Source organism: Rattus norvegicus, chromosome 10, assembly GCF_021556685.1.
Source record: "Rattus norvegicus strain SHRSP/BbbUtx chromosome 10, alternate assembly SHRSP_T2T, whole genome shotgun sequence".
NCBI classification, from domain to species: Eukaryota; Metazoa; Chordata; class Mammalia; order Rodentia; family Muridae; genus Rattus; species Rattus norvegicus.
Genome location: NC_141543.1, coordinates 6,371,401 through 6,394,128, shown reverse-complemented (window position 1 = coordinate 6,394,128; position 22,728 = coordinate 6,371,401). Strand labels below are relative to the sequence as shown.

At 38.8% G+C, this 22,728-nt stretch overlaps 1 pseudogene; it reads left to right on the top strand.

Annotated features, from left to right (window-relative positions):
- Positions 1-181: 181 nt before the first annotated feature.
- The window catches only part of Ralbp1-ps5 (ralA binding protein 1, pseudogene 5), a 45,299-nt pseudogene continuing 22,752 nt past the window's right edge, over positions 182-22,728 (top strand).

The following is a 22,728-nucleotide window of genomic DNA, read 5'->3' as shown; positions in this document are numbered from 1 at the left end:
GTAAAGTGTCACATGACAGCACGGTAGTACAAAAATTAGGTCATTTAGAGGTGGAATCATGTAGAGACTGCCAAATATACCTATACCATAATTGATGACCACAGACGTAAGATATTCTTATGCATAATAACCTTAAAAATCTTACCATTTATCATGACTCTAATATTTTTCAATTTCACAGTTCCATGGAACAGACCATTTGGTGGTATATCTTTCTACAAAGGTATTTTACTTTTGTTAATATTTTAATTCCTTGGTGATATAGGAATGGTAGTATGTGCTTCGATATATATATATATATATATATATATATATATATATATATATATACACACACACATTTGATATTCTGTCTCGAAATCAGTTGTTAATTAGATGGTCAATGGAAAATGTTTTGCATTCTCCTGTCCATTCCTTATTTTATTTAATTTGGTGGAAGTTCTGCATTTATTATTTCCTCTTTGTATTAGAGTAAACAGTACTCTCAAGTCTTATTTTAAGTTCCACTAAGTAGATGTCACTCTATCATACACTCCAATCATCTGCTGCTTCCTCCTTTGAGGTCAAGCAAATTTCTATTCTTCTGTTTGTTTCAGGCACATCATTTTGAGGACTGGCTATACTACTTAGGTCACTGTGTTATTACCTGACTATATCTGTTTCTGAAACATTTTTGAGTATTCACCAGTCAAATATTGAATATTGCTGAACTTATTTTCTTATATTGAAAGCTAAGATGATTCTGAAAAAATATTAGCAGGGATTAGCTTGAAATATGCTCCTAATTAATCTTGCTGTATTGTATATTTTTGTTGCATTTCACAGATCCATTCGTGAAGCCAAGAAACACAACAAAATGGAACTTCCCGTGCGGATATTCACTGAGGACATTGCAGGCTGTGACACTGTATGTGAATACAAAACCAAAATAATATTCCATATTCATGACTAGGAGAGAGACAGTCTGTAAAGTAATGGAAGATGGAGACATAAGAAGAGCATGGATGGGGAGAGCGGGACAAAGGAGGGGAGGGACAGAGGGACAGAGAAACTGAGGGAGAGAATTTAGACAGTATTATGTGGAAATTATATCTGTAGTCAATGCAGACATAGGACTCTCATATGTGATGTGTAGAGAGCAACATGAGACAAGACTGATTCATGTACTAGAGATCCAAAAAGAGGAAATACTTTTTGTTATATCATTGAAAATTGAACCAAATATTTCCAACAGCATATATTTCCAAGTGGAGTATTATTAGTACAATTAAACTGCCCCCTCCCGAGTCCTTATTGCTTATATATAAACTTGTGTGTTGTTTCCTCTATTCCTTATTCATTTTAAAATATTTATGTCTAGTAAATAATTTTTATTATATAATATTATCATAAAGCATTATTGATATACCTAAGTGTTATAACCATAACACTCCATACCTAAGTGTACAATGATATATTAGCTCTTTATCTCCATTCCTAAGTGTTCAATGATATATTAGTTCTTTATCTCCATTCTGTGCTCTTTCTCTAAGTCTCTTACTATGCACCCTTATACCTTCCTCTGAATACCAGCTACAAAGTCATGGCTTTCATTCTCATGTTTATTTGAATAATCTAGTCATGAGGGTATCTTTGCATGTGACTTCTGTTCAGAAATTACCTTTATAAATTTAACAGTGTTATGTGTGTGTGTGTGTGTGTGTGTGTGTGTGTTCATCTTTGTGTATGGTGTTTAGGATAAAACTCACAACCTCACAATACTATACAGTAGTTCTATCATTGAGATAAACATAAATATCTATTGAATAATTGTCTATTTTTCTCAGGCTTATATTATTGTTCACTTTCCAGTATTGGGTTTAGTGCAGATCAAAAATTTAACTACTATGTAACATGTAGAGCATTGAAGACATTTCCTACTGTAAAGCAGAAGAGACTGTGACTCAGGGATCACCAACTCTCTGCCTTTCATAAATGCTAATGGGTACACCTAGAGTCAGTGTTCTAACATGCCACTGTGGACACTGCACTAGACTTACAAAGGGGACTATAATGAAGATATTTTAGATCACCAAGCAATTTCTTACTCATACCAGGTCCACATTACACAAAACAGTAACTAAAAATAGTATAAAATAGATTTTGAGTCAGTGACATAAATCAGGGAACACTCATTAGCTTGGCTGAACCATATGTGTCCTCAGGACAGAGAAGAGCAGAAGAGCAGAACCTCCCATAGGGAAATGTTCTCTTGCCTCTGCTGTTTGACTTTAGCTGTGGCAAATGCTCAGCATTGTACACTTTTGTGACTTAGATCCATTTGCTTTAACATGAACATTTATACTAATTCTCTCCCATGACTCTAGTGCTTTAATATTTTATCCTACCATAATTATTAAAAACCTTTCGTGTAGTTCAGAAGATTGGTAATAGATAATTATAACTTTTATTCATGTTATATGTTTATATCCTTTTTGTCTTTGAAGAGATATTATCAGATCATCAAAACATTCTTCTACCTTTCTTAGATATCTTCCCTTATTTTCTTTCTTCATATTCTCTAGTCAGTATTCAGAAATAATTCTTCATATATATATTTTATATATATCAATTTTTTAGTAGTTTTTATTGATTTTTTTGTTTATACTTAGCCTTTTCTTTTATCGTTTTAAAATTCTTTGAATCATCAATGTATTTCATTACACTTAAAATAAACCTGTAAAGTTTTTCTATGAATAAATTAGGAAAATGTTTTAATCCTATTTTTCTTTTTTTCTTTTTTTTTATTTTTTTTTCTTCTCCCTTTTCACTTTTGGTTGTGAACCTAGCCTTTAACGGCTGAGCCATCTCTCCAGCCCTCCCTTTTCACTTTTGATTTTTTTTTATTTTATTTTATTTTTTTTTTATTATCTTGAATATTTCTAATATACATTTCAAGTGTTATTCCCTTTCCCGGTTTCCGGACAGACATCACCCTCCCCCCTCCCCTTCCTTGTGGGTGTTCCCCTCCCAAACCTCCCCCCATTGCCACCCTCCCCGCATAGTCTAGTTCACTGGGGGTTCAGTCTTAGCAGGACCCAGGGCTTCCCCTTCCACTGGTGCTCTTACTAGGATATTCATTGCTACCTATGGGGACAGAGTCCAGGGTCAGTCCATGTATAGTCTTTAGGTAGTGGCTTAGTCCCTGGAAGCTCTGGTTGCTTAACATTGTTGTACTTTTGGGGTCTCGAGCACCTTCAAGCTCTTCCAGTTCTTTCTCTGATTCCTTCAACGGGGGACCTATTCTCAGTTCAGTGGTTTGCTGCTGGCATTCGCCTCTGTATTTGCTGTATTCTGGCTGTGTCTCTCAGGAGCGATCTACATCCGGCTCCTGTCGGTCTGCACTTCTTTGCTTCATCCATCTTGTCTAATTGGGTGGCTGTATATGTATGGGCCACTTGTGGGGCAGGCTCTGAATGGGTGTTCCTTCAGTCTCTGTTTTAATCTTTGCCTCTCCCTTCCCTGCCAAGGGTATTCTTTTTCCTCATTTAAAGAAGGAGTGAAACATTCACATTTTGATCATCCGTCTTGCGTTTCCTTTGTTCTAGGGATCTAGGGTAATTCAAGCATTTGGGCTAATAGCCACTTATCAATGAGTGCATACCATGTATGTCTTTCTGTGAGTGGGTTAGCTCACTCAGGATGATATTTTCCAGTTCCAACCATTTGCCTACGAATTTCATAAACTCGTTGTTTTTGATAGCTGAGTAATATTCCATTGTGTAGATGTACCACATTTTCTGTATCCATTCCTCTGTTGAAGGGCATCTGGGTTCTTTCCAGTTTCTGGCTATTATAAATAAGGCTGCGATGAACATAGTGGAGCACGTGTCTCTTTTATATGTTGAGGCATCTTTTGGGTATATGCCCAAGAGAGGTATAGCTGGATCCTCAGGCAGTTCAATGTCCAACTTTCTGAGGAACCTCCAGACTGATTTCCAGAATGGTTTTACCAGTCTGCAATCCCACCAACAATGGAGGAGTGTTCCTCTTTCTCCACATCCTCGCCAGCATCTGCTGTCACCTGAGTTTTTGATCTTAGCCATTCTCACTGGTGTGAGGTGAAATCTCAGGGTTGTTTTGATTTGCATTTCCCTTATGACTAAAGATGTTAAACATTTCTTTAGGTGTTTCTCAGCCATTCGGCATTCCTCAGCTGTGAATTCTTTGTTCAGCTCTGAACCCCATTTTTTAATAGGGTTATTTGTTTCCCTGCGGTCTAACTTCTTGAGTTCTTTGTATATTTTGGATATAAGGCCTCTATCTGTTATAGGATTGGTAAAGATCTTTTCCCAATCTGTTGGTTGTCGTTTTGTCCTAACCACAGTGTCCTTTGCCTTACAGAAGCTTTGCAGTTTTATGAGATCCCATTTGTCGATTCTTGATCTTAGAGCATAAGCCATTGGTGTTTTGTTCAGGAAATTTTTTCCAGTGCCCATGTGTTCCAGATGCTTCCCTAGTTTTTCTTCTATTAGTTTGAGTGTGTCTGGTTTGATGTGGAGGTCCTTGATCCACTTGGACTTAAGCTTTGTACAGGGTGATAAGCATGGATCGATCTGCATTCTTCTACATGTTGCCCTCCAGTTGAACCAGCACCATTTGCTGAAAATGCTATCTTTTTTCCATTGGATGGTTTTGGCTCCTTTGTCAAAAATCAAGTGACCATAGGTGTGTGGGTTCATTTCTGGGTCTTCAATTCTATTCCATTGGTCTATCTGTCTGTCTCTGTACCAATACCATGCAGTTTTTATCACTATTGCTCTGTAATACTGCTTGAGTTCAGGGATAGTGATTCCCCCTGAAGTCCTCTTATTGTTGAGGATAGCTTTAGCTATCCTGGGTTTTTTGTTATTCCAGATGAATTTGCAAATTGTTCTGTCTAACTCTTTGAAGAATTGGATTGGTATTTTGATGGGGATTGCGTTGAATCTGTAGATTGCTTTTGGTAAAATGGCCATTTTTACTATATTAATCCTGCCAATCCATGAGCATGGGAGATCTTTCCATCTTCTGAGGTCTTCTTCAATTTCTTTCCTAAGTGTCTTGAAGTTCTTATTGTACAGATCTTTTACTTGCTTGGTTAAAGTCACACCGAGGTACTTTATATTATTTGGGTCTATTATGAAGGGTGTCGTTTCCCTAATTTCTTTCTCGGCTTGTTTCTCTTTTGTATAGAGGAAGGCAACTGATTTATTTGAGTTAATTTTATACCCAGCCACTTTGCTGAAGTTGTTTATCAGCTTTAGTAGTTCTCTGGTGGAACTTTTGGGATCACTTAAATATACTATCATGTCGTCTGCAAATAGTGATATTTTGACCTCTTCTTTTCCGATCTGTATCCCCTTGATCTCCTTTTGTTGTCTGATTGCTCTGGCTAGAACTTCAAGAACTATATTGAATAAGTAGGGAGAGAGTGGGCAGCCTTGTCTAGTCCCTGATTTTAGTGGGATTGCTTCAAGTTTCTCTCCATTTAATTTAATGTTAGCAACTGGTTTGCTGTATATGGCTTTTACTATGTTTAGGTATGGGCCTTGAATACCTATTCTTTCCAGGACTTTTATCATGAAGGGGTGTTGAATTTTGTCAAATGCTTTCTCAGCATCTAATGAAATGATCATGTGGTTCTGTTCTTTCAGTTTGTTTATATGATGGATCACGTTGATGGTTTTCCTTATATTAAACCATCCCTGCATGCCTGGGATGAAGCCTACTTGATCATGGTGGATGATTGTTTTGATGTGCTCTTGAATTCGGTTTGCCAGAATTTTATTGAGTATTTTTGCGTCGATATTCATAAGGGAAATTGGTCTGAAGTTCTCTTTCTTTGTTGGGTCTTTGTGTGGTTTAGGTATAAGAGTAATTGTGGCTTCATAGAAGGAATTCGGTAGGGCTCCATCTGTTTCAATTTTGTGGAATAGTTTGGATAATATTGGTATAAGGTCTTCTATGAAGGTTTGATAGAATTCTGCACTAAACCCGTCTGGACCTGGGCTCTTTTTGGTTGGGAGACCTTTAATGACTGCTTCTATTTCCTTAGGAGTTATGGGGTTGTTTAACTGGTTTATCTGTTCCTGATTTAACTTCGATACCTGGTATCTGTCTAGGAAATTGTCCATTTCCTGAAGATTTTCAAGTTTTGTTGAATATAGGTTTTTATAATAAGATCTGATGATTTTTTGAATTTCCTCTGAATCTGTAGTTATGTCTCCCTTTTCATTTCTGATTTTGTTAATTTGGACGCACTCTCTGTGTCCTCTCGTTAGTCTGGCTAAGGGTTTATCTATCTTGTTGATTTTCTCAAAGAACCAACTTTTGGTTCTGTTGATTCTTTCTATGGTCCTTTTTGTTTCTACTTGGTTGATTTCAGCTCTGAGTTTGATTATTTCCTGCCTTCTACTCCTCCTGGGTGTATTTGCTTCTTTTTGTTCTAGAGCTTTTAGGTGTGCTGTCAAGCTGCTGACATATGCTCTTTCCTGTTTCTTTCTGCAGGCACTCAGCGCTATGAGTTTTCCTCTTAGCACAGCTTTCATTGTGTCCCATAAGTTTGGGTATGTTGTACCTTCATTTTCATTAAATTCTAAAAAGTTTTTAATTTCTTTCTTTATTTATTCCTTGACCAGGTTATCATTGAGTAGAGCATTGTTCAATTTCCACGTATATGTGGGCATTCTTCCCTTATTGTTATTGAAGACCAGTTTTAGGCCGTGGTGGTCCGATAGCACGCATGGGATTATTTCTATCTTTCTGTACCTGTTGAGGCCCATTTTTTGACCAATTATATGGTCAATTTTGGAGAAAGTACCATGAGGAGCTGAGAAGAAGGTATATCCTTTTGCTTTAGGATAGAATGTTGTATAAATATCCGTTAAGTCCATTTGGCTCATGACTTCTCTTAGTCTGTCTACATCTCTGTTTAATTTCTGTTTCCATGATCTGTCCACTGATGAGAGTGGGGTGTTGAAATCTCCCACTATTATTGTGTGAGGTGCAATGTGTGTTTTGAGCTTTAGTAAGGTTTCTTTTACATATGTAGGTGCCCTTGTATTTGGGGCATAGATATTTAGGATTGAGAGTTCATCTTGGTGGATTTTTCCTTTGATGAATATGAAGTGTCCTTCCTTATCTTTTTTGATGACTTTTAGTTGAAAATTGATTTTATTTGATATTAGAATGGCTACTCCAGCTTGCTTCTTCTGACCATTTGCTTGGAAAATTGTTTTCCAGCCTTTCACTCTGAGGTAATGTCTGTCTTTGTCTCTGAGGTGTGTTTCCTGTAGGCAGCAGAATGCAGGGTCCTCGTTGCGTATCCAGTTTGTTAATCTATGTCTTTTTATTGGGGAGTTGAGGCCATTGATATTGAGAGATATTAAGGAATAGTGATTATTGCTTCCCGTTATATTCATATTTGGAAGTGAGGTTATGTTTGTGTGCTTTCATTCTCTTTGTTTTGTTGCCAAGATGATTAGTTTCTTGCTTCTAGGGTATAGCTTGCCTCCTTATGTTGGGCTTTACCCTTTATTATCCTTTGTAGTGCTGGACTTGTAGAAAGATATTGTGTAAATTTGGTTTTGTCATGGAATATCTTGGTTTCTCCATCAATGTTAATTGAGAGTTTTGCAGGATACAGTAACCTGGGCTGGCATTTGTGTTCTCTTAGGGTCTGTATGACATCTGTCCAGGATCTTCTGGCCTTCATAGTTTCTGGCGAAAAGTCTGGTGTGATTCTGATAGGTCTGCCTTTATATGTTACTTGACCTTTTTCCCTTACTGCTTTTAATATTCTTTCTTTATTTTGTGCATTTGGTGTTTTGACAATTATGTGACGGGAGGTGTTTCTTTTCTGGTCCAATCTATTTGGAGTTCTGTAGGCTTCTTGTATGCCTATGGGTATCTCTTTTTTTAGGTTAGGGAAGTTTTCTTCTATGATTTTGTTGAAGATATTTATTGGTCCTTTGAGCTGGGAGTCTTCACTCTCTTCTATACCTATTATCCTTAGGTTTGATCTTCTCATTGAGTCCTGGATTTCCTGTATGTTTTGGACCAGTAGCTTTTTCTGCTTTACATTATCTTTGACAATTGAGTCAATGATTTCTATGGAATCTTCTGCTCCTGATATTCTCTCTTCCATCTCTTGAATTCTGTTGGTGAAGCTTGTATCTACAGCTCCTTTTTTTTTTCTTTTGATTTTCTATATCCAGGGTTGTTTCCATGTGTTCTTTCTTGATTGCTTCTATTTCCATTTTTAATTCCTTCAACTGTTTGATTGTGTTTTCCTGGAATTCTTTCAGGGATTTTTGCGATTCCTCTCTGTAGGCTTCTACTTGTTCTCTAAGGGAGTTCTTTATGTCTTTCTTGAAGTCCTCCAGCATCATGATCAAATATGATTTTGAAACTAGGTCTTGCTTTTCTGGTGTGTTTGGATATTCCGTGTTTGCTTTGGTGGGAGAATTGGGCTCCGATGATGCCATGTAGTCTTGGTTTCTGTTGCTTGGGTTCCTGCGCTTGCCTCTCGCCATCAGATTATCTCTAGTGTTACTTTGTTCTGTTATTTCTGACAGTGGCTAGACTGTCCTATAAGCCTGTGTGTCAGGAGTGCTGTAGACCTGTTTTCCTGTTTTCTTTCAGCCAGTTATGGGGACAGAGTGTTCTGCTTTCGGGCGTGTAGTTTTTCCTCTCTACAGGTCTTCAGCTGTTCCTGTGGGCCTGTGTCTTGAGTTCACCAGGCAGGTTTCTTGCAGGGGAAAAGTTGGTCCTACCTGTGGTTCCAAGGCTCAAGTTTGCTCGTGGGGTACTGCCTAAGTCCTCTGCGCTGTGGCAGCAACCGGGAAAATCTGTGCCGCTCCTTCCGGGAGCCTCCGTGCACCAGGGTTTCAGATGACGTTTGGTGTTTTCCTCTGGCGCCTGGATGTGCACAGAGTGCAGTCTCTTCTGGTTTCCCAGGCGTGTCCGCCTGTCTGAAGGTTCAGCTCTCCCTCCCACGGGATTTGGTTGCAGAGAACTGTTTATCCGGTCTGTTTCCTTCAGGTTCTGGCAGTGTCTCAGGCGCAGGGGTCCTGCCGCTCCCGGGCCCTCCCCTATGGGAACCCAGAGGCCTTATACAGTTTCCTCTTGGGCCAGGGATGTGGGCAGGGGTGAGCAGAGTTGGTGGTCTCTTCCACTCTGCAGCCTCAGGAGTGCCCACCTGATCAGGCGGTGAGGTCTCTCTCCCACGGGGTTTGGGAGCAGGGAGCTGCTGCAGTCCGGGATCCGCCGGTGTGGGACTTCCGGTAAACACAGGAAGTGTCCGGCCTTAGAGGAATTTTGCCTCTGTGTGTCCTGAGTTCACCAGGCAGGTTTCTTGCAGGGGAAAAGTTGGTCCTACCTGCAGTTCCAAGGCTCAAGTTTGCTCATGGGGTACTGCCTAAGTCCTCTCCGCTGTGGCAGCAACCGGGAAGATCTGCGCCGCTCTTTCCAGGAGCCTCCGTGCACCAGGGTTCCAGATGGCGTTTGGTGTTTTCCTCTGGCGCCTGGATGTGCACAGAGTGCAGTCTCTTCTGGTTTCCCAGGCGTGTCCGCCTCTCTGAAGGTTCAGCTCTCCCTCCCACGGGATTTGGGTGCAGAGAACTGTTTATCCGGTCTGTTTCCTTCAGGATCCGGCAGTGTCTCAGGCGCAGGGGTCCTGCCGCTCCCGGGCCCTCCCCTACGGGAACCCAGAGGCCTTATACAGTTGCCTCTTGGGCCAGGGATGTGGGCAGGGGTGGGCAGTGTTGGTGGTCTCCTCCGCTCTGCAGCCTCAGGAGTGCCCACTTGATCAGGCGGTGAGGTCTCTCTCCCACGGGGTTTGGGAGCAGAGAGCTCACTTTTGATTTTTTAATCCTATTTTTATATTAGGATTTTTCCGCCTAATTTTGTTTTTTCTTTACTCTTAAGATTGAATGTAGATCTCTCAGACACTGCTTATATTTTAAAATAGATAGATGCAGATGATTTTAGAATTATCTTTATTCGATAATTTCATGTAAGTATAGAAATGCCAAATCACCTGCACAATCACAAGATATCCCCAAACCTTTCCCTATATTCATGTTCTTTCCTTTTCTTGACTTTAATAATTACCAATGTATAAAATATTGACTTTTGGTCTTAGCATTGTATAGAAAACAACTGCACTGTCCTCATGAATCAATGCTTATGCCATGGCTGGGGGACAGCATTTTACTACATGCTTCCATGATTTTAGTAATCTGTTTTAAAATTCATAACTTGTTAGTGATAGTATCACCTCACTGTTGCACATTTAGTCTATTAATATGTAATTTCAATATTTACAGTTATTATTTCTATCTGAAGATATAGGCAAATATATTTACATTAAACATTTTTTTAATTTGTCTTTGAACAATTAAAACATTTTATTCCTCATAGAAGGAGCATGTGAACTATCCTAAGGTTGATCTTCTCTCTTAAGAATTGTTTACATTTCTGTGGTTCATCATGAGTCAAGAAATATTTTAGCATATATAATAAAACTACCAGTTCTATTTTAGTTTTCATGCTTTAAAAATGTTATTTGTAGAAATATTTTATTTAAAAAGTCTCTTTGTCTTGAAATCTGTTTTACAAACAAAATCACCATCAGAAAGAGATGTATACATCTTTGCAACCATTAATTAGACATTAATATGTTTCTAATGCTCTGAAAACAAAATATTTACAATAATGTGAATTAAAGTCCCATGTGAATTATTACTCTATCTCATGTGCAGAATTCTTTATAATAAAACTTTGTTGTCTTAAAATTATACCAATGTTTTCAGACATTCATCAAAATATCAGAAGCTTTACTTTTCTTTAAATGCTCTATGCTTACCATGTGTGTGTGTGTGTCTGTCTCTATGTGTGTGTGTGTGTGTGTATGTGTGTGTTCCTATGAGTATGTGGTTTATGAATATATGTACATATTTCAATGTGCCATATTGGTGTAAGAAGGAAACTTGCAGGTGATTATTTCCTTCTGGCATGTATGATTTCTGAGCCCTGATCTATATTTTCACCCATAGGTGATTAATTTTACATTCTGAACAAAACCTTAAATTTGTTCCTTTCTTGTTACATTCCAACCACAAGATCAGAGCTGGTTTTTTTCATATTCTAAGATGCTTTTGCATAATTGTTAGCCTCTGCATAAAAAGATACAAAGTCAGTTAGTGTAAGTTGTCCTTTTCATAAAATTCTACTAAGCTGACATGTAACATTGGGGTCTTGGATGAATCATCAGAAACACTCAAACATACACACACACACACACACACACATACACACACACAGGCATGCACACAAGCAAACACACCACAGACACAGACACACTCACTCATATTATTTTCAAAGTAATAGATTATGCATAGCAGTTGATTAATAAAAAGTAAAAATTAAAAAATAATGAATGAAACCTTTGTAAAAGAGATGGCTTCTAAAGTGGTTTTCTTAGGTTTGGGTTCATGGTTGTTATGGATAGGGAGAGAGCACATGTGCTGTGTTTCTCATTTAAGGTACTGTTTCTTAGATACTTACAATCCTCATCAAAGATAACTGATAATATAGACACTAACTTCATAAAAATATACTTATGTACTCACTGTCTGGTTATTTATTAGATTTCCAGTACATCAGTGGTTTCTTGTCTGATTACTATGCTTTGATTTCATTTGATTCTTGCTGCTGTCTTCCTTGGTCTCTGGAGCAGATTCTAAATGTTGGAGGCAGTAGAGAGCTAATAGTACAAGTACCTTGTTTTTTCCTGGGAGTGTTAAGAAATGGGGTCTTGTTTCTAATATATTCATTTTGGATCCCTAGATCTACCACCATAAAAGAATTCAACACTCTATATCTGTATGCCATCTAAGTATTTATAAACCCTGATATGATAAGAGTGCTCACTAATTTTAATTTTTATAAAAATAATTGTGCTGCTTCCCAACCTCATTTTCCTAGAACTGTGCATATGAAGCACATGGAAGTAAGGCTGTAATGATGGAAGTCCAGTTGGAGAGGAAGCAAATGTCTCTGCTCTCTTTTTAAGTGTCCTCCCTGACTACGTACTGCCATAATGAAAGAGAAATCAGGATGCTGAGCTCTAGCACCCATGGCTTCTTAGTCACCCTTTATCATACACAACCTGTTACAGTTATGTTTGATTTTTCAGTACCTAAGAACTAAATTCTAATATAAACATGTTAGACTGAGTGTCTTCTAGACTTAGCCTATGGGAAGAAAATGAGTTCTACATTAGAGGAGTTATTACAGATTATAAATTGTAAATAATGATTAGATCATATTAATGTTGTAGTCATGAGCTTTCAGGTTATTTTATAGCATTTTTCTCTCTGTGCATTCTATAGCCTCTGTATGTAACAGCAACAAACTTTGATATGGTGAATGACGTAATCAGCAAGTTACTACCAGTGATAAGAAAGCATGTAAGTTACTTTCAATCTATTTTGAAATAAAATTGAATTTTGCTTTTGAGATTCACATATGTGGAAATGTGAAATTTGATCATGATACATTTACAAATCATATTTTACAAATGGCTTCTTTTTTATTTTATTTGTTAGGTATAAATTTCTTTGTTTCTTTCTTTTTTTTTATTAACTTGAGTATTTCTTATTTACATATTGAGTGTTATTCCCTTTCCAGGTTTGCGGGCCAACATCCCCCAGGCCCCTCCCACTCCCCTTCTTTATGGGTGTTCGCTCCCCATCCTCCCCCCATTGCTGCCTTCCCCCCAACAATCACGTTCACTGGGGGTTCAGTCTTAGCAGGACCCAGAGCTTCCCCTTACACTGGGAACACTAGGCTATTCATTGCTACCTATGAGGTCAGAGTCCAGGGTCAGTCCATGTATAGTCTTTAGGTAGTGGCTTAGTCCCTGGAAGCTCTGGCATTGTTGTTCATATGGGGTCTCGAGCCCCTTCAAGCTTTCCAGTTCTTTCTCTGATTCCTTCAACGGGGGTCCTATTCTCAGTTCAGTGGTTTGCTGCTGGCATTCGCCTCTATTTGCTGTATTCTGGCTGTGTCTCTCAGGAGAGATCTACATCCGGTTCCTGTTGGCCTGCACTTCTGTGCTTCATCCACCTTGTCTAATTGTGTGGCTATGTATGGGCCACATGTGGGGCAGACTCTGAATGGGTGTTCCTTCTGTCTCTGTTTTAACCTTCGCCTCTCTATTCCCTGCCAAGGGTATTCTTGTTTCCTTTTTAAAGAAGGAGTGAAGCATTCACATTTTGATCATCTGTCTTGAGTTTCATGTGTTCTAGGCATCTAGGGTAGTTCAAGCATTTGGGCTAATAGCCACTTATCAATGAGTGCATACCATGTGTGTTTTTCTGTGATTGGGTTACCTCACTCAGAATGATATTTTCCAGTTCCAACCATTTGCCTACGAATTTCATAAAGTCATTGTTTTTGATAGCTGAGTAATATTTCATTGTGTAGATGTACCACATTTTCTGTATCCATTCCTCTGTTGAAGGGCATCTGGGTTCTTTCCAGCTTCTGGCTATTATAAATAAGGCTGCTATGAACATAGTAGAGCACGTGTCTTTTCTATATGTTGGGTCATCTTTTGGGTATATGCCCAAGAGAGGTATAGCTGGTTCTTTAGGTAGTTCAATGTCCAATACTCTGAGAAACCTCCAGACTGATTTCCAGAATGGTTGTACCAGTCTGCAATCCCACCAACAATGGAGGAGTGTTCCTCTTTCTTCACATCCTCGCCCACCATTTGCTGTCACCTGAGTTTTTGATCTTAGCCATTCTCACTGGTGTGAGGTCAAATCTCAGGGTTGTTTTGATTTGCATTTTCCTTATGACTAAAGATGGTGAACATTTCTTTTTTCTTTTTTTATTAACTTGAGTATTTCTTATATACATTTCGAGTGTTATTCCCTTTCCTGGTTTCCGGGCAAACATCCCCCTCCACCCTCCCCTTCCCTATGGCTGTTCCCCTCCCAACCCTCCCCCCACTGCCACCCTCCCCCCAACAGTCTAGTTCACTGGGGGTTCAGTCTTAGCAGGACCCAGGGCTTCCCCTTCCACTGGTGCTCTTACTAGGATATTCATTGCTATCTATGAGGTCAGAGTCCAGGGTCAGTCCATGTATAGTCTTTGGGTATTGGCTTAGTCCCTGGAAGCTCTGGTTGCTTGGCATTGTTGTACATATGGGGTCTCAAGCCCCTTCAGGCTCTTCCAGTTCTTTCTCTGATTCCTTCAACGGGGGTCATATTCTCAGTTCAGTGGTTTGCTGCTGGCATTCGCCTCTGTATTTGCTGTATTCTGGCTGTGTCTCTCAGGAGCGATCTACATCCGGCTCCTGTCGGTCTGCACTTCTTTGCTTCATGCATCTTGTCTCATTGGGTGGCTGTATATGTATGGGCCACATGTGGGGCAGGCTCTGAATGGGTGTTCCTTCAGTCTCTGTTTTAATCTTTGCCTCTCTCTTCCCTGCAAGGGTATTCTTGTTCCCCTTTTAAAGAAGGAGTGAAGCATTCACATTTTGATCATCCGTCTTGAGTTTCATTTGTTCTAGGCATCTAGGGTAATTCAAGCATTTGGGCTAATAGCTACTTATCAATGAGTGCATACCATGTATGTCTTTCTGTGATTGGGTTAGCTCACTCAGGATGATATTTTCCAGTTCCAACCATTTGCCTACGAATTTCATAAACTCGTTGTTTTTGATAGCTGAGTAATATTCCATTGTGTAGATGTACCACATTTTCTGTATCCATTCCTCTGTTGAAGGGCATCTGGGTTCTTTCCATTTTCTGGCTATTATAAATAAGGCTGCGATGAACATAGTGGAGCACGTGTCTTTTTTATATGTTGGGGCATCTTTTGGGTATATGCCCAAGAGAGGTATAGCTGGATCCTCAGACAGTTCAATGTCCAATTTTCTGAGGAACCTCCAGACTGATTTCCAGAATGGTTGTACCAGTCTGCAACCCCACCAACAATGGAAGAGTGTTCCTCTTTCTCCGCATCCTCGCCAGCATCTGCGGTCACCTGAGTTTTTGAACTTAGCCATTCTATCTGGTGTGAGGTGAAATCTCAGGGTTGTTTTGATTTGCATTTCCCTTATGACTAATGATGTTGAACATTTCTTTAGGTGTTTCTCAGCCATTCAGCATTCCTCAGCTGTGAATTGTTTGTTTAACTCTGAACCCCATTTTTTAATAGGGTTATTTGTCTCCCTGTGGTCTAACTTCTTGAGTTCTTTGTATATTTTGGATATAAGGCCTCTATCTGTTGTAGGATTGGTAAAGATCTTTTCCCAATCTGTTGGTTGCCGTTTTGTCCTAACCACAGTGTCCTTTGCCTTACAGAAGCTTTGCAGTTTTATGAGATCCCATTTGTTGATTTTTGATCTTAGAGCATAAGCCATTGGTGTTTTGTTCAGGAAATTTTTTCCAGTGCCCATGTGTTCCAGATGCTTCCCTAGTTTTTCTTCTATTAGTTTGAGTGTGTCTGGTTTGATGTGGAGGTCCTTGATCCACTTGTTCTTAAGCTTTGTACAGGGTGATAAGCATGGATCGATCTGCATTCTTCTACATGTTGACCTCCAGTTGAACCCGCACCATTTGCTGAAAATGCTATCTTTTTCCAATGGGATGGTTTTGGCTCCTTTGTCAAATATTAAGTGCCCATAGGTGTTTGGGTTCATTTCTGGGTCTTCAATTCTATTCCATTGGTCTATCTGTCTGTCTCAGTACCAATATCATGCAGTTTTTATCACCATTGCTCTGTAATACTGATTGAGTTCAGGGATAGTGATTCCCCCTGAAGTCCTTTTATTGTTGAGGATAGTTTTAGCTATACTGGGTTTTTTGTTCTTCCAGATGAATTTGCAAATTGTTCTGTCTAACTCTTTGAAGAAATGGATTGGTATTTTGATGGGGATTGCATCGAATCTGTAGATCGCTTTTGGTAAAATGGCCATTTTTACTATATTAATCCTGCCAATCCATGAGCATGGGAGATCTTTCCATCTTCTGAGGTCTTCTTCAATTTCTTTCTTCAGTGTCTTGAAGTTCTTATTGTACAGATCTTTTACTTGCTTGGTTAAAGTCACACCGAGGTACTTTATATTATTTGGGTCTATTATGAAGGGTGTTGTTTCCCTAATTTCTTTCTCGACCTGTTTCTCTTTTGTGTAGAGGAAGGCTACTGATTTCTTTGAGTTAATTTTATACCCAGCCACTTTGCTGTAGTTGTTTATCAGCTTTAGTAGTTCTCTGGTGGAACTTTTGGGATCACTTAAATAAACTATCATATCATCTGCAAATAGTGATATTTTGACTTCTTCTTTTCCGATCTGTATCCCCTTGACCTCCTTTTGTTGTCTGATTGCTCTGGCTAGAACTTCAAGAACTATATTGAATAAGTAGGGAGAGAGTGGGCAGCCTTGTCTAGTCCCTGATTTTAGTGTGATTGCTTCAAGTTTCTCTCCATTTAGTTTAATGTTAGCAATTGGTTTGCTGTATATGGCTTTTACTATGTTTAGGTATGGGCCTTGAATTCCTATTCTTTCCAGGACTTTTATCATGAAGGGGTGTTGAATTTTGTCAAATGCTTTCTCAGCATCTAATGAAATGATCATGTGGTTTTGTTCTTTCAGTTTGTTTATATAATGGATCATGTTGATGGTTTTCCATATATTAAACCATCCCTGCATGCCTGGGATGAAGCCTACTTGATCATGGTGGATGATTGTTTTGATGTGCTCTTGGATTCAGATTGCCAGAATTTTATTGAGTATTTTTGCATCGATATTCATAAGGGAAATTGGTCTGAAGTTCTCTTTCTTTGTTGGGTCTTTGTGTGGTTTAGGTATAAGAGTAATTGTGGCTTCATAGAAGGAATTCGGGAGTGATCCATCTGTTTCAGTTTTGTGGAATAGTTTGGATAATATTGGTATGAGGTCTTCTATGAAGGTTTGATAGAATTCTGCACTAAACACCTCTGGACCTGGGCTCTTTTTGGTTGGGAGACCTTTAATGACTGCTTCTATTTCCTTAGGAGTTGTGGGATTTTTTAACTGGTTTATCTGTTCCTGACTTAACTTCAGTACCTGGTGTCTGTCTAGGAAATTGTCCATTTCCTGAAGATTTTCAAGTTTTGTTGAATATAGGCTTTTATAGTAAGATCTGATGATTCTTTGAATTTCCTCTGAATCTGTAGTTATGTCTCTCTTTTCATTTCTGATTTTGTTAATTTGGACACACTCTCTGTGTCCTCTCGTTAGTCTGGCTAAGCGTTTATCTATCTTGTTCATTTTCTCAAAGAACCAACTTTTGGTTCTGTTGATTCTTTCTATGGTCCTTTTTGTTTCTACTTGGTTGATTTCAGCTCTGAGTTTGATTATTTCCTGCCTTCTACTCCTCCTGGGTGTATTTGCTTCTTTTTGTTCTAGAGCTTTTAGGTGTGCTGTCCAGCTGCTGACATATGCTCTTTCCTGTTTCTTTCTGCAGGCACTCAGCGCTATGAGTTTTCCTCTTAGCACAGCTTTCACTGTGTCCCATAAGTTTGGGTATGTTGTACCTTCATTTTCATCAAATTCTAAAAAGTTTTTAATTTCTTTCTTTATTTCTTCCTTGACCAGGTTATCATTGAGTAGAGCATTGTTCAATTTACACGTATATGTGGGCATTCTTCCCTTATTGTTATTGAAGACCAGTTTTAGGCCGTGGTGGTCAGATAGCACGCATGGGATTATTTCTATCTTTCTGTGCCTGTTGAGGCCCATTTTTGACCAATTATATGGTCAATTTTGGAGAAAGTACCATGAGGAGCTGAGAAGAAGGTATATCCTTTTGCTTTAGGATAGAATGTTCCATATATATCTGTTAAGTCCATTTGGTTCATGACTTCTCTTAGTCTGTCTACGTCTCTGTTTAATTTCTGCTTCCATGATCTGTCCATTGATGAGAGTGGGGTGTTCAAATCTCCCACTATTATTGTGTGAGGTGCAATGTGTGTTTTGAGCTTTAGTAAGGTTTCTTTTACATATGTAGGTGCCCTTGTATTTGGGGCATAGATATTTAGGATTGAGAGTTCATCTTGGTGGATTTTTCCTTTGATGAATATGAACTGTCCTTCTTTATCTTTTTTGATGACTTTTAGTTGAAAATTGATTTTATTTGATATTAGAATATCTACTCCAGCTTGCTTCTTCCGACCATTTGCTTGGAAAGTTGTTTTCCAGCCTTTCACTCTGAGGTAGTGTCTGTCTTTGTCTCTGAGGTGTGTTTCCTGTAGGCAGCAGAATGCAGGGTCCTCGTTGCATATCCAGTTTGTTAATCTATGTCTTTTTATTGGGGAGTTGAGGCCATTGATGTTGAGAGATATTATGGAATAGTGATTATTGCTTCCTGTTATATTCATATTTGGATGTGAGGTTATGTTTGTGTGCTTTTCTTCTCTTTGTTTTGTTGCCAAGACGATTAGTTTCTTGCTTCTTCTAGGGTATAGCTGTACCCCTTATGTTGGGCTTTACCATTTATTATCCTTTGTAGTGCTGGATTTGTAGAAAGATATTGTGTAAATTTGGTTTTGTCATGGAATATCTTGGTTTCTCCATCTATGTTAATTGAGAGTTTTGCAGGATACAGTAACCTGGGCTGGCATTTGTGTTCTCTTAGGGTCTGTATGACATCAGTCCAGGATCTTCTGGCCTTCATAGTTTCTGGCGAGAAGTCTGGTGTGATTCTGATAGGTCTGCCTTTATATGTTACTTGACCTTTTTCCCTTACTGCTTTTAATATTCTTTATTTTGTGCGTTTGGTGTTTTGACTATTATGTGATGGGAAGTGTTTCTTTTCTGGTCCAATCTATTTGGAGTTCTGTAGGCTTCTTGTATGCCTATGGGTATCTCTTTTTTTAGGTTAGGGAACTTTTCTTCTATGATTTTGTTGAAGATATTTACTGGTCCTTTGAGCTGGGAGTCTTCACTCTCTTCTATACCTATTATCCTTAGGTTTGATCTTCTCATTGAGTCCTGGATTTCCTGTATGTTTTGGACCAGTAGCTTTTTCTGCTTTACATTATCTTTGACAGTTGAGTCAATGATTTCTATGGAATCTTCTGCTCCTGAGATTCTCTCTTCCATCTCTTGTACTCTGTTGGTGAAGCTTGTATCTACAGCTCCTTGTCTCTTCTTTTGGTTTTCTATATCTAGGGTTGTTTCTATGTGTTCTTTCTTGATTGCTTCTATTTCCATTTTTAATTCCTTCAACTGTTTGATTGTGTTTTCCTGGAATTCTTTCAGGGATTTTTGTGATTCCTCTCTGTAGGCTTCTATTTATTTCTTTCTATTTCTTTTATTTATATTTTCCTGTGTTTCTCTAAGGGAGTTCTTCACGTCTTTCTTGAAGTCCTCCAGCATCATGATCAAATATGATTTTGAAACTAGATCTTGCTTTTCTGGTGTTTTTGGATATTCCGTGTTTGCTTTGGTGGGAGAATTGGGCTCTGATGGTGCCATGTAGTCTTGTTTTCTGTTGCTTAGATTCCTGTGTTTGCCCATCGCCATCAGATTGTCCCTAGTGTTACTTTGTTCTTCTATTTCTGACAGTGGCTAGACTGTCCTATAAGCCTGTGTGTCAGGGGTGCTGTAGACCTGTTTTCCTGTTTTCTTTCAGCCAGTTATGGGAACAGAGTGTTCTGCTTTCGGGCATGTAGTTTTTCCTATCTACAGGTCTTCAGCTGTCCCTGTGGGCCTGTGTCCTGGGTTCACTGGTCAGGTCACTTGGAGTAGGAAGGTTTGTGTTACCTATGGTCCCAAGGCTCAAGTTTGCTCGTGGGGTGTTGCTTATGAGCTCTCTGCGGTGGCAGCAACCAGGAAGATCTGCGCTGCCCTTTCTGGGAGCTTCCATGCTCCAGGGTTCCAGATGGCATTTGGTGTTTTCCTCTGGAATCAGTAATGTGGGCACAGTGTAGTCTCTCTTGGTTTCCCAGGTGTGTCTGCCTCTCTGAAGCTCTCCCTCCCACGGGATTTGGGTGCAGAGAACTGTTTATCTGGTCGGTCCCTTCATGTTCCGGCAGTGTCTCAGACGTAGGGGACCTGCTGCTGGTGTGCCCTTATCCAAGGGAACCCAGAGGCCATATACAGTTTCCTCTTGGGCCAGGGAGGTTGGTAGGGGTGAGCAGTGTTGGTGGTCTCTTCCGCTCTGCAGTCTCAGGAGTGCCCACCTGTCCAGGAGGTGAGGTCTCTCTCCCACGGGGTTTGGGAGCAGCAAGCTGTTGCAGGCAGAGATCCGCGGGTTTGGGAATCTCGCTAAAACCAAATGGCTCCTTTTTTAATCAGAAGTTATTGAAGACATAATAATAGTCCTTTGAGTGACATTTTTTCTTGAATTTGTGTCTAGTTTTATGTGAAATGAAAGTCATAGCCCAATGGTTTGAGCTGTATGTGTAGTTTCACTAGATAATACATATCCACTGTCATAAATTGTGATTAATTTGTCATATGCTCACACCTAATTTAAAGGATGCCAATGTTAGAGGGAATATTTTTCTTTCTTTCCTGTTTTTTTTTAATTAGACTATACTGCCTATTTGGTATGTAATTTTGTAGTCTTTCCCATTTCTTCTTGTTTTTATTTCTCTTGTGTGGATGTGTAAGTGTGCATGTTCTAGTGTATTTATTTTTAACGTTTAATAAATCTTTAATGAATAAGTCTACATTTCTATGTCTTTTCTGCATACATATCTGTGTATATATTGTCTTTCTATTTTTAAATATGCATGTGTATCTCTTTGTAACTGTGTGTGTGTGTGTGTGTTTGTGTTTCTCTGTGTTTATGCATCCCTGTCTATCGCTTTCTGTGCGTTTGTACAATGAGAATCCACAAGTCAGTCTGCCTCTCTAACTTTATGCCCCTCTACCTCTGTCTGCCTCTCTCTCTCACTCTCTTTCTCTTCCTATTTCATTATCACCTCTCCATGTATGTTTGGGTGTAAATGGGTATTTGGTGGTGTGTCTGCTTGAGTGCTTTTTGTCTGCTAGTTTAACACTTAAAAACTCTATGGGACAATGACATTGGTTTTAAATAGGAGTCTACAAGAAAATAAAATTAATAATAATTCCAGTTAGAGCCACTCCAGGAGGGTGCTCAATATTTCAACAGAATGTTCTATTTAGATGATCATTTCAAATGGATCCATAACACTGTGTGCAGTAATTATGTTCTAGAACTTTTTTTCAGCATCAGGCCTATTTTCCAGGATAGACACATGTCCTTCATCTCCACAGACTGGACATCTCTGAATGAAAGCCAAAGGCTGTTTTCACTTCTAGGCACCCTCAAAGACTCTCTGTTTTTGACTCTTGTATTCACCGTTGTCGAAGTTATCATATCTTTTGAATGTTAACTTTGCTAAACTCATCATAGCCACCATGAGTATATGCCTCTGTGGACACTAGGTTCTGTGCTCATGTTAAGTCGAAATTCAATATACCACACACAGTCTGCACAGATGTAAGAAATTTCATAATACTATTTGTCTTGGTTAGTGGTAATGGCTGAATACAACTTCTTATTTTATCAGTAGATCAAGGTTCCCTCCAAGAGGAAAGGCAAGTACCCATAGATTTTCTCCTGAAATCAGTCCTGTTTACTCAAACCTGTGGTCAGAAGAAATATCATTAATACTGGTTTAAATAATTTCCCTGCTAAAGAGCTAGAAATGGTAAGTAAAGGAAATTGCTAGACTCTTCAAGACTCTGATGTCAGTTTATTTGTGATGGTTGGTTCTTTTTGCCTCCCAGAACATTGAAGATTACCAACTGTGGTTCTGTACTGGCCCTGGGAAAGCTCCAAGAGTACTCCAAGGTAATAACAGGGAAATCTAAGGAGGGATGAGCTGAGTTTGGTGAATCCTCACTATTTTCATTATTTAGTCTTAAACTTGAATAAACACTAAAGCAAAATGACTTAAATATAATTTCATTCATTTAAATCATAATTAATTACTAATATAACATTCAGAAACAATTTATTACCTCATAAGCAATAGCCTTAGAATGATAGGAATTTTTCTGTGCTTTCTGTTTCAGAAACAGAATTTTCCTGATTAGGCAAACAAAACAAAACTCTAGATATATTGTTTCTGGAGAAAACAATTTAAAAAAGTCATTTGGTGATCATTACAGAAACTCTTCCTAGCTATATATCTCAAGGTATTCCATCACTCACATGGTAGCTCACAATCATCTATAACTCCAGTTTCGGGGGATCTAATTCCCACATCTGACCTGCACAGACACCAAGTCTAACATGGTGATCGGGTATATATGTGAGTGAATGACTTACACAGAGAAACAAGTTTAAATCTAAAATGTAAAATCTTCAGTTTTTTATTTATTCCAAATTATGTAGATTGTTTTGTAATGAATATTAGAAATATAGCCCTTTCTTCAAATCCATGTAAAATATTCAGTTTACATCTCCTATGACCAATAATTCTGCAACTGAATATGAAATCATATTCTGATTTCTGGAGACAATCTGACTTAATTACAGCTATACTGTTTGTTGCCTTCTTTTATTTCTCACCGGATTATTACCAAATAAATAATAGTAATAAAATTATCAGAAAAGTTTGAATAAGAAATAAAATTTGAGATCACCAAGTATTCTTGCAAAGCTGATC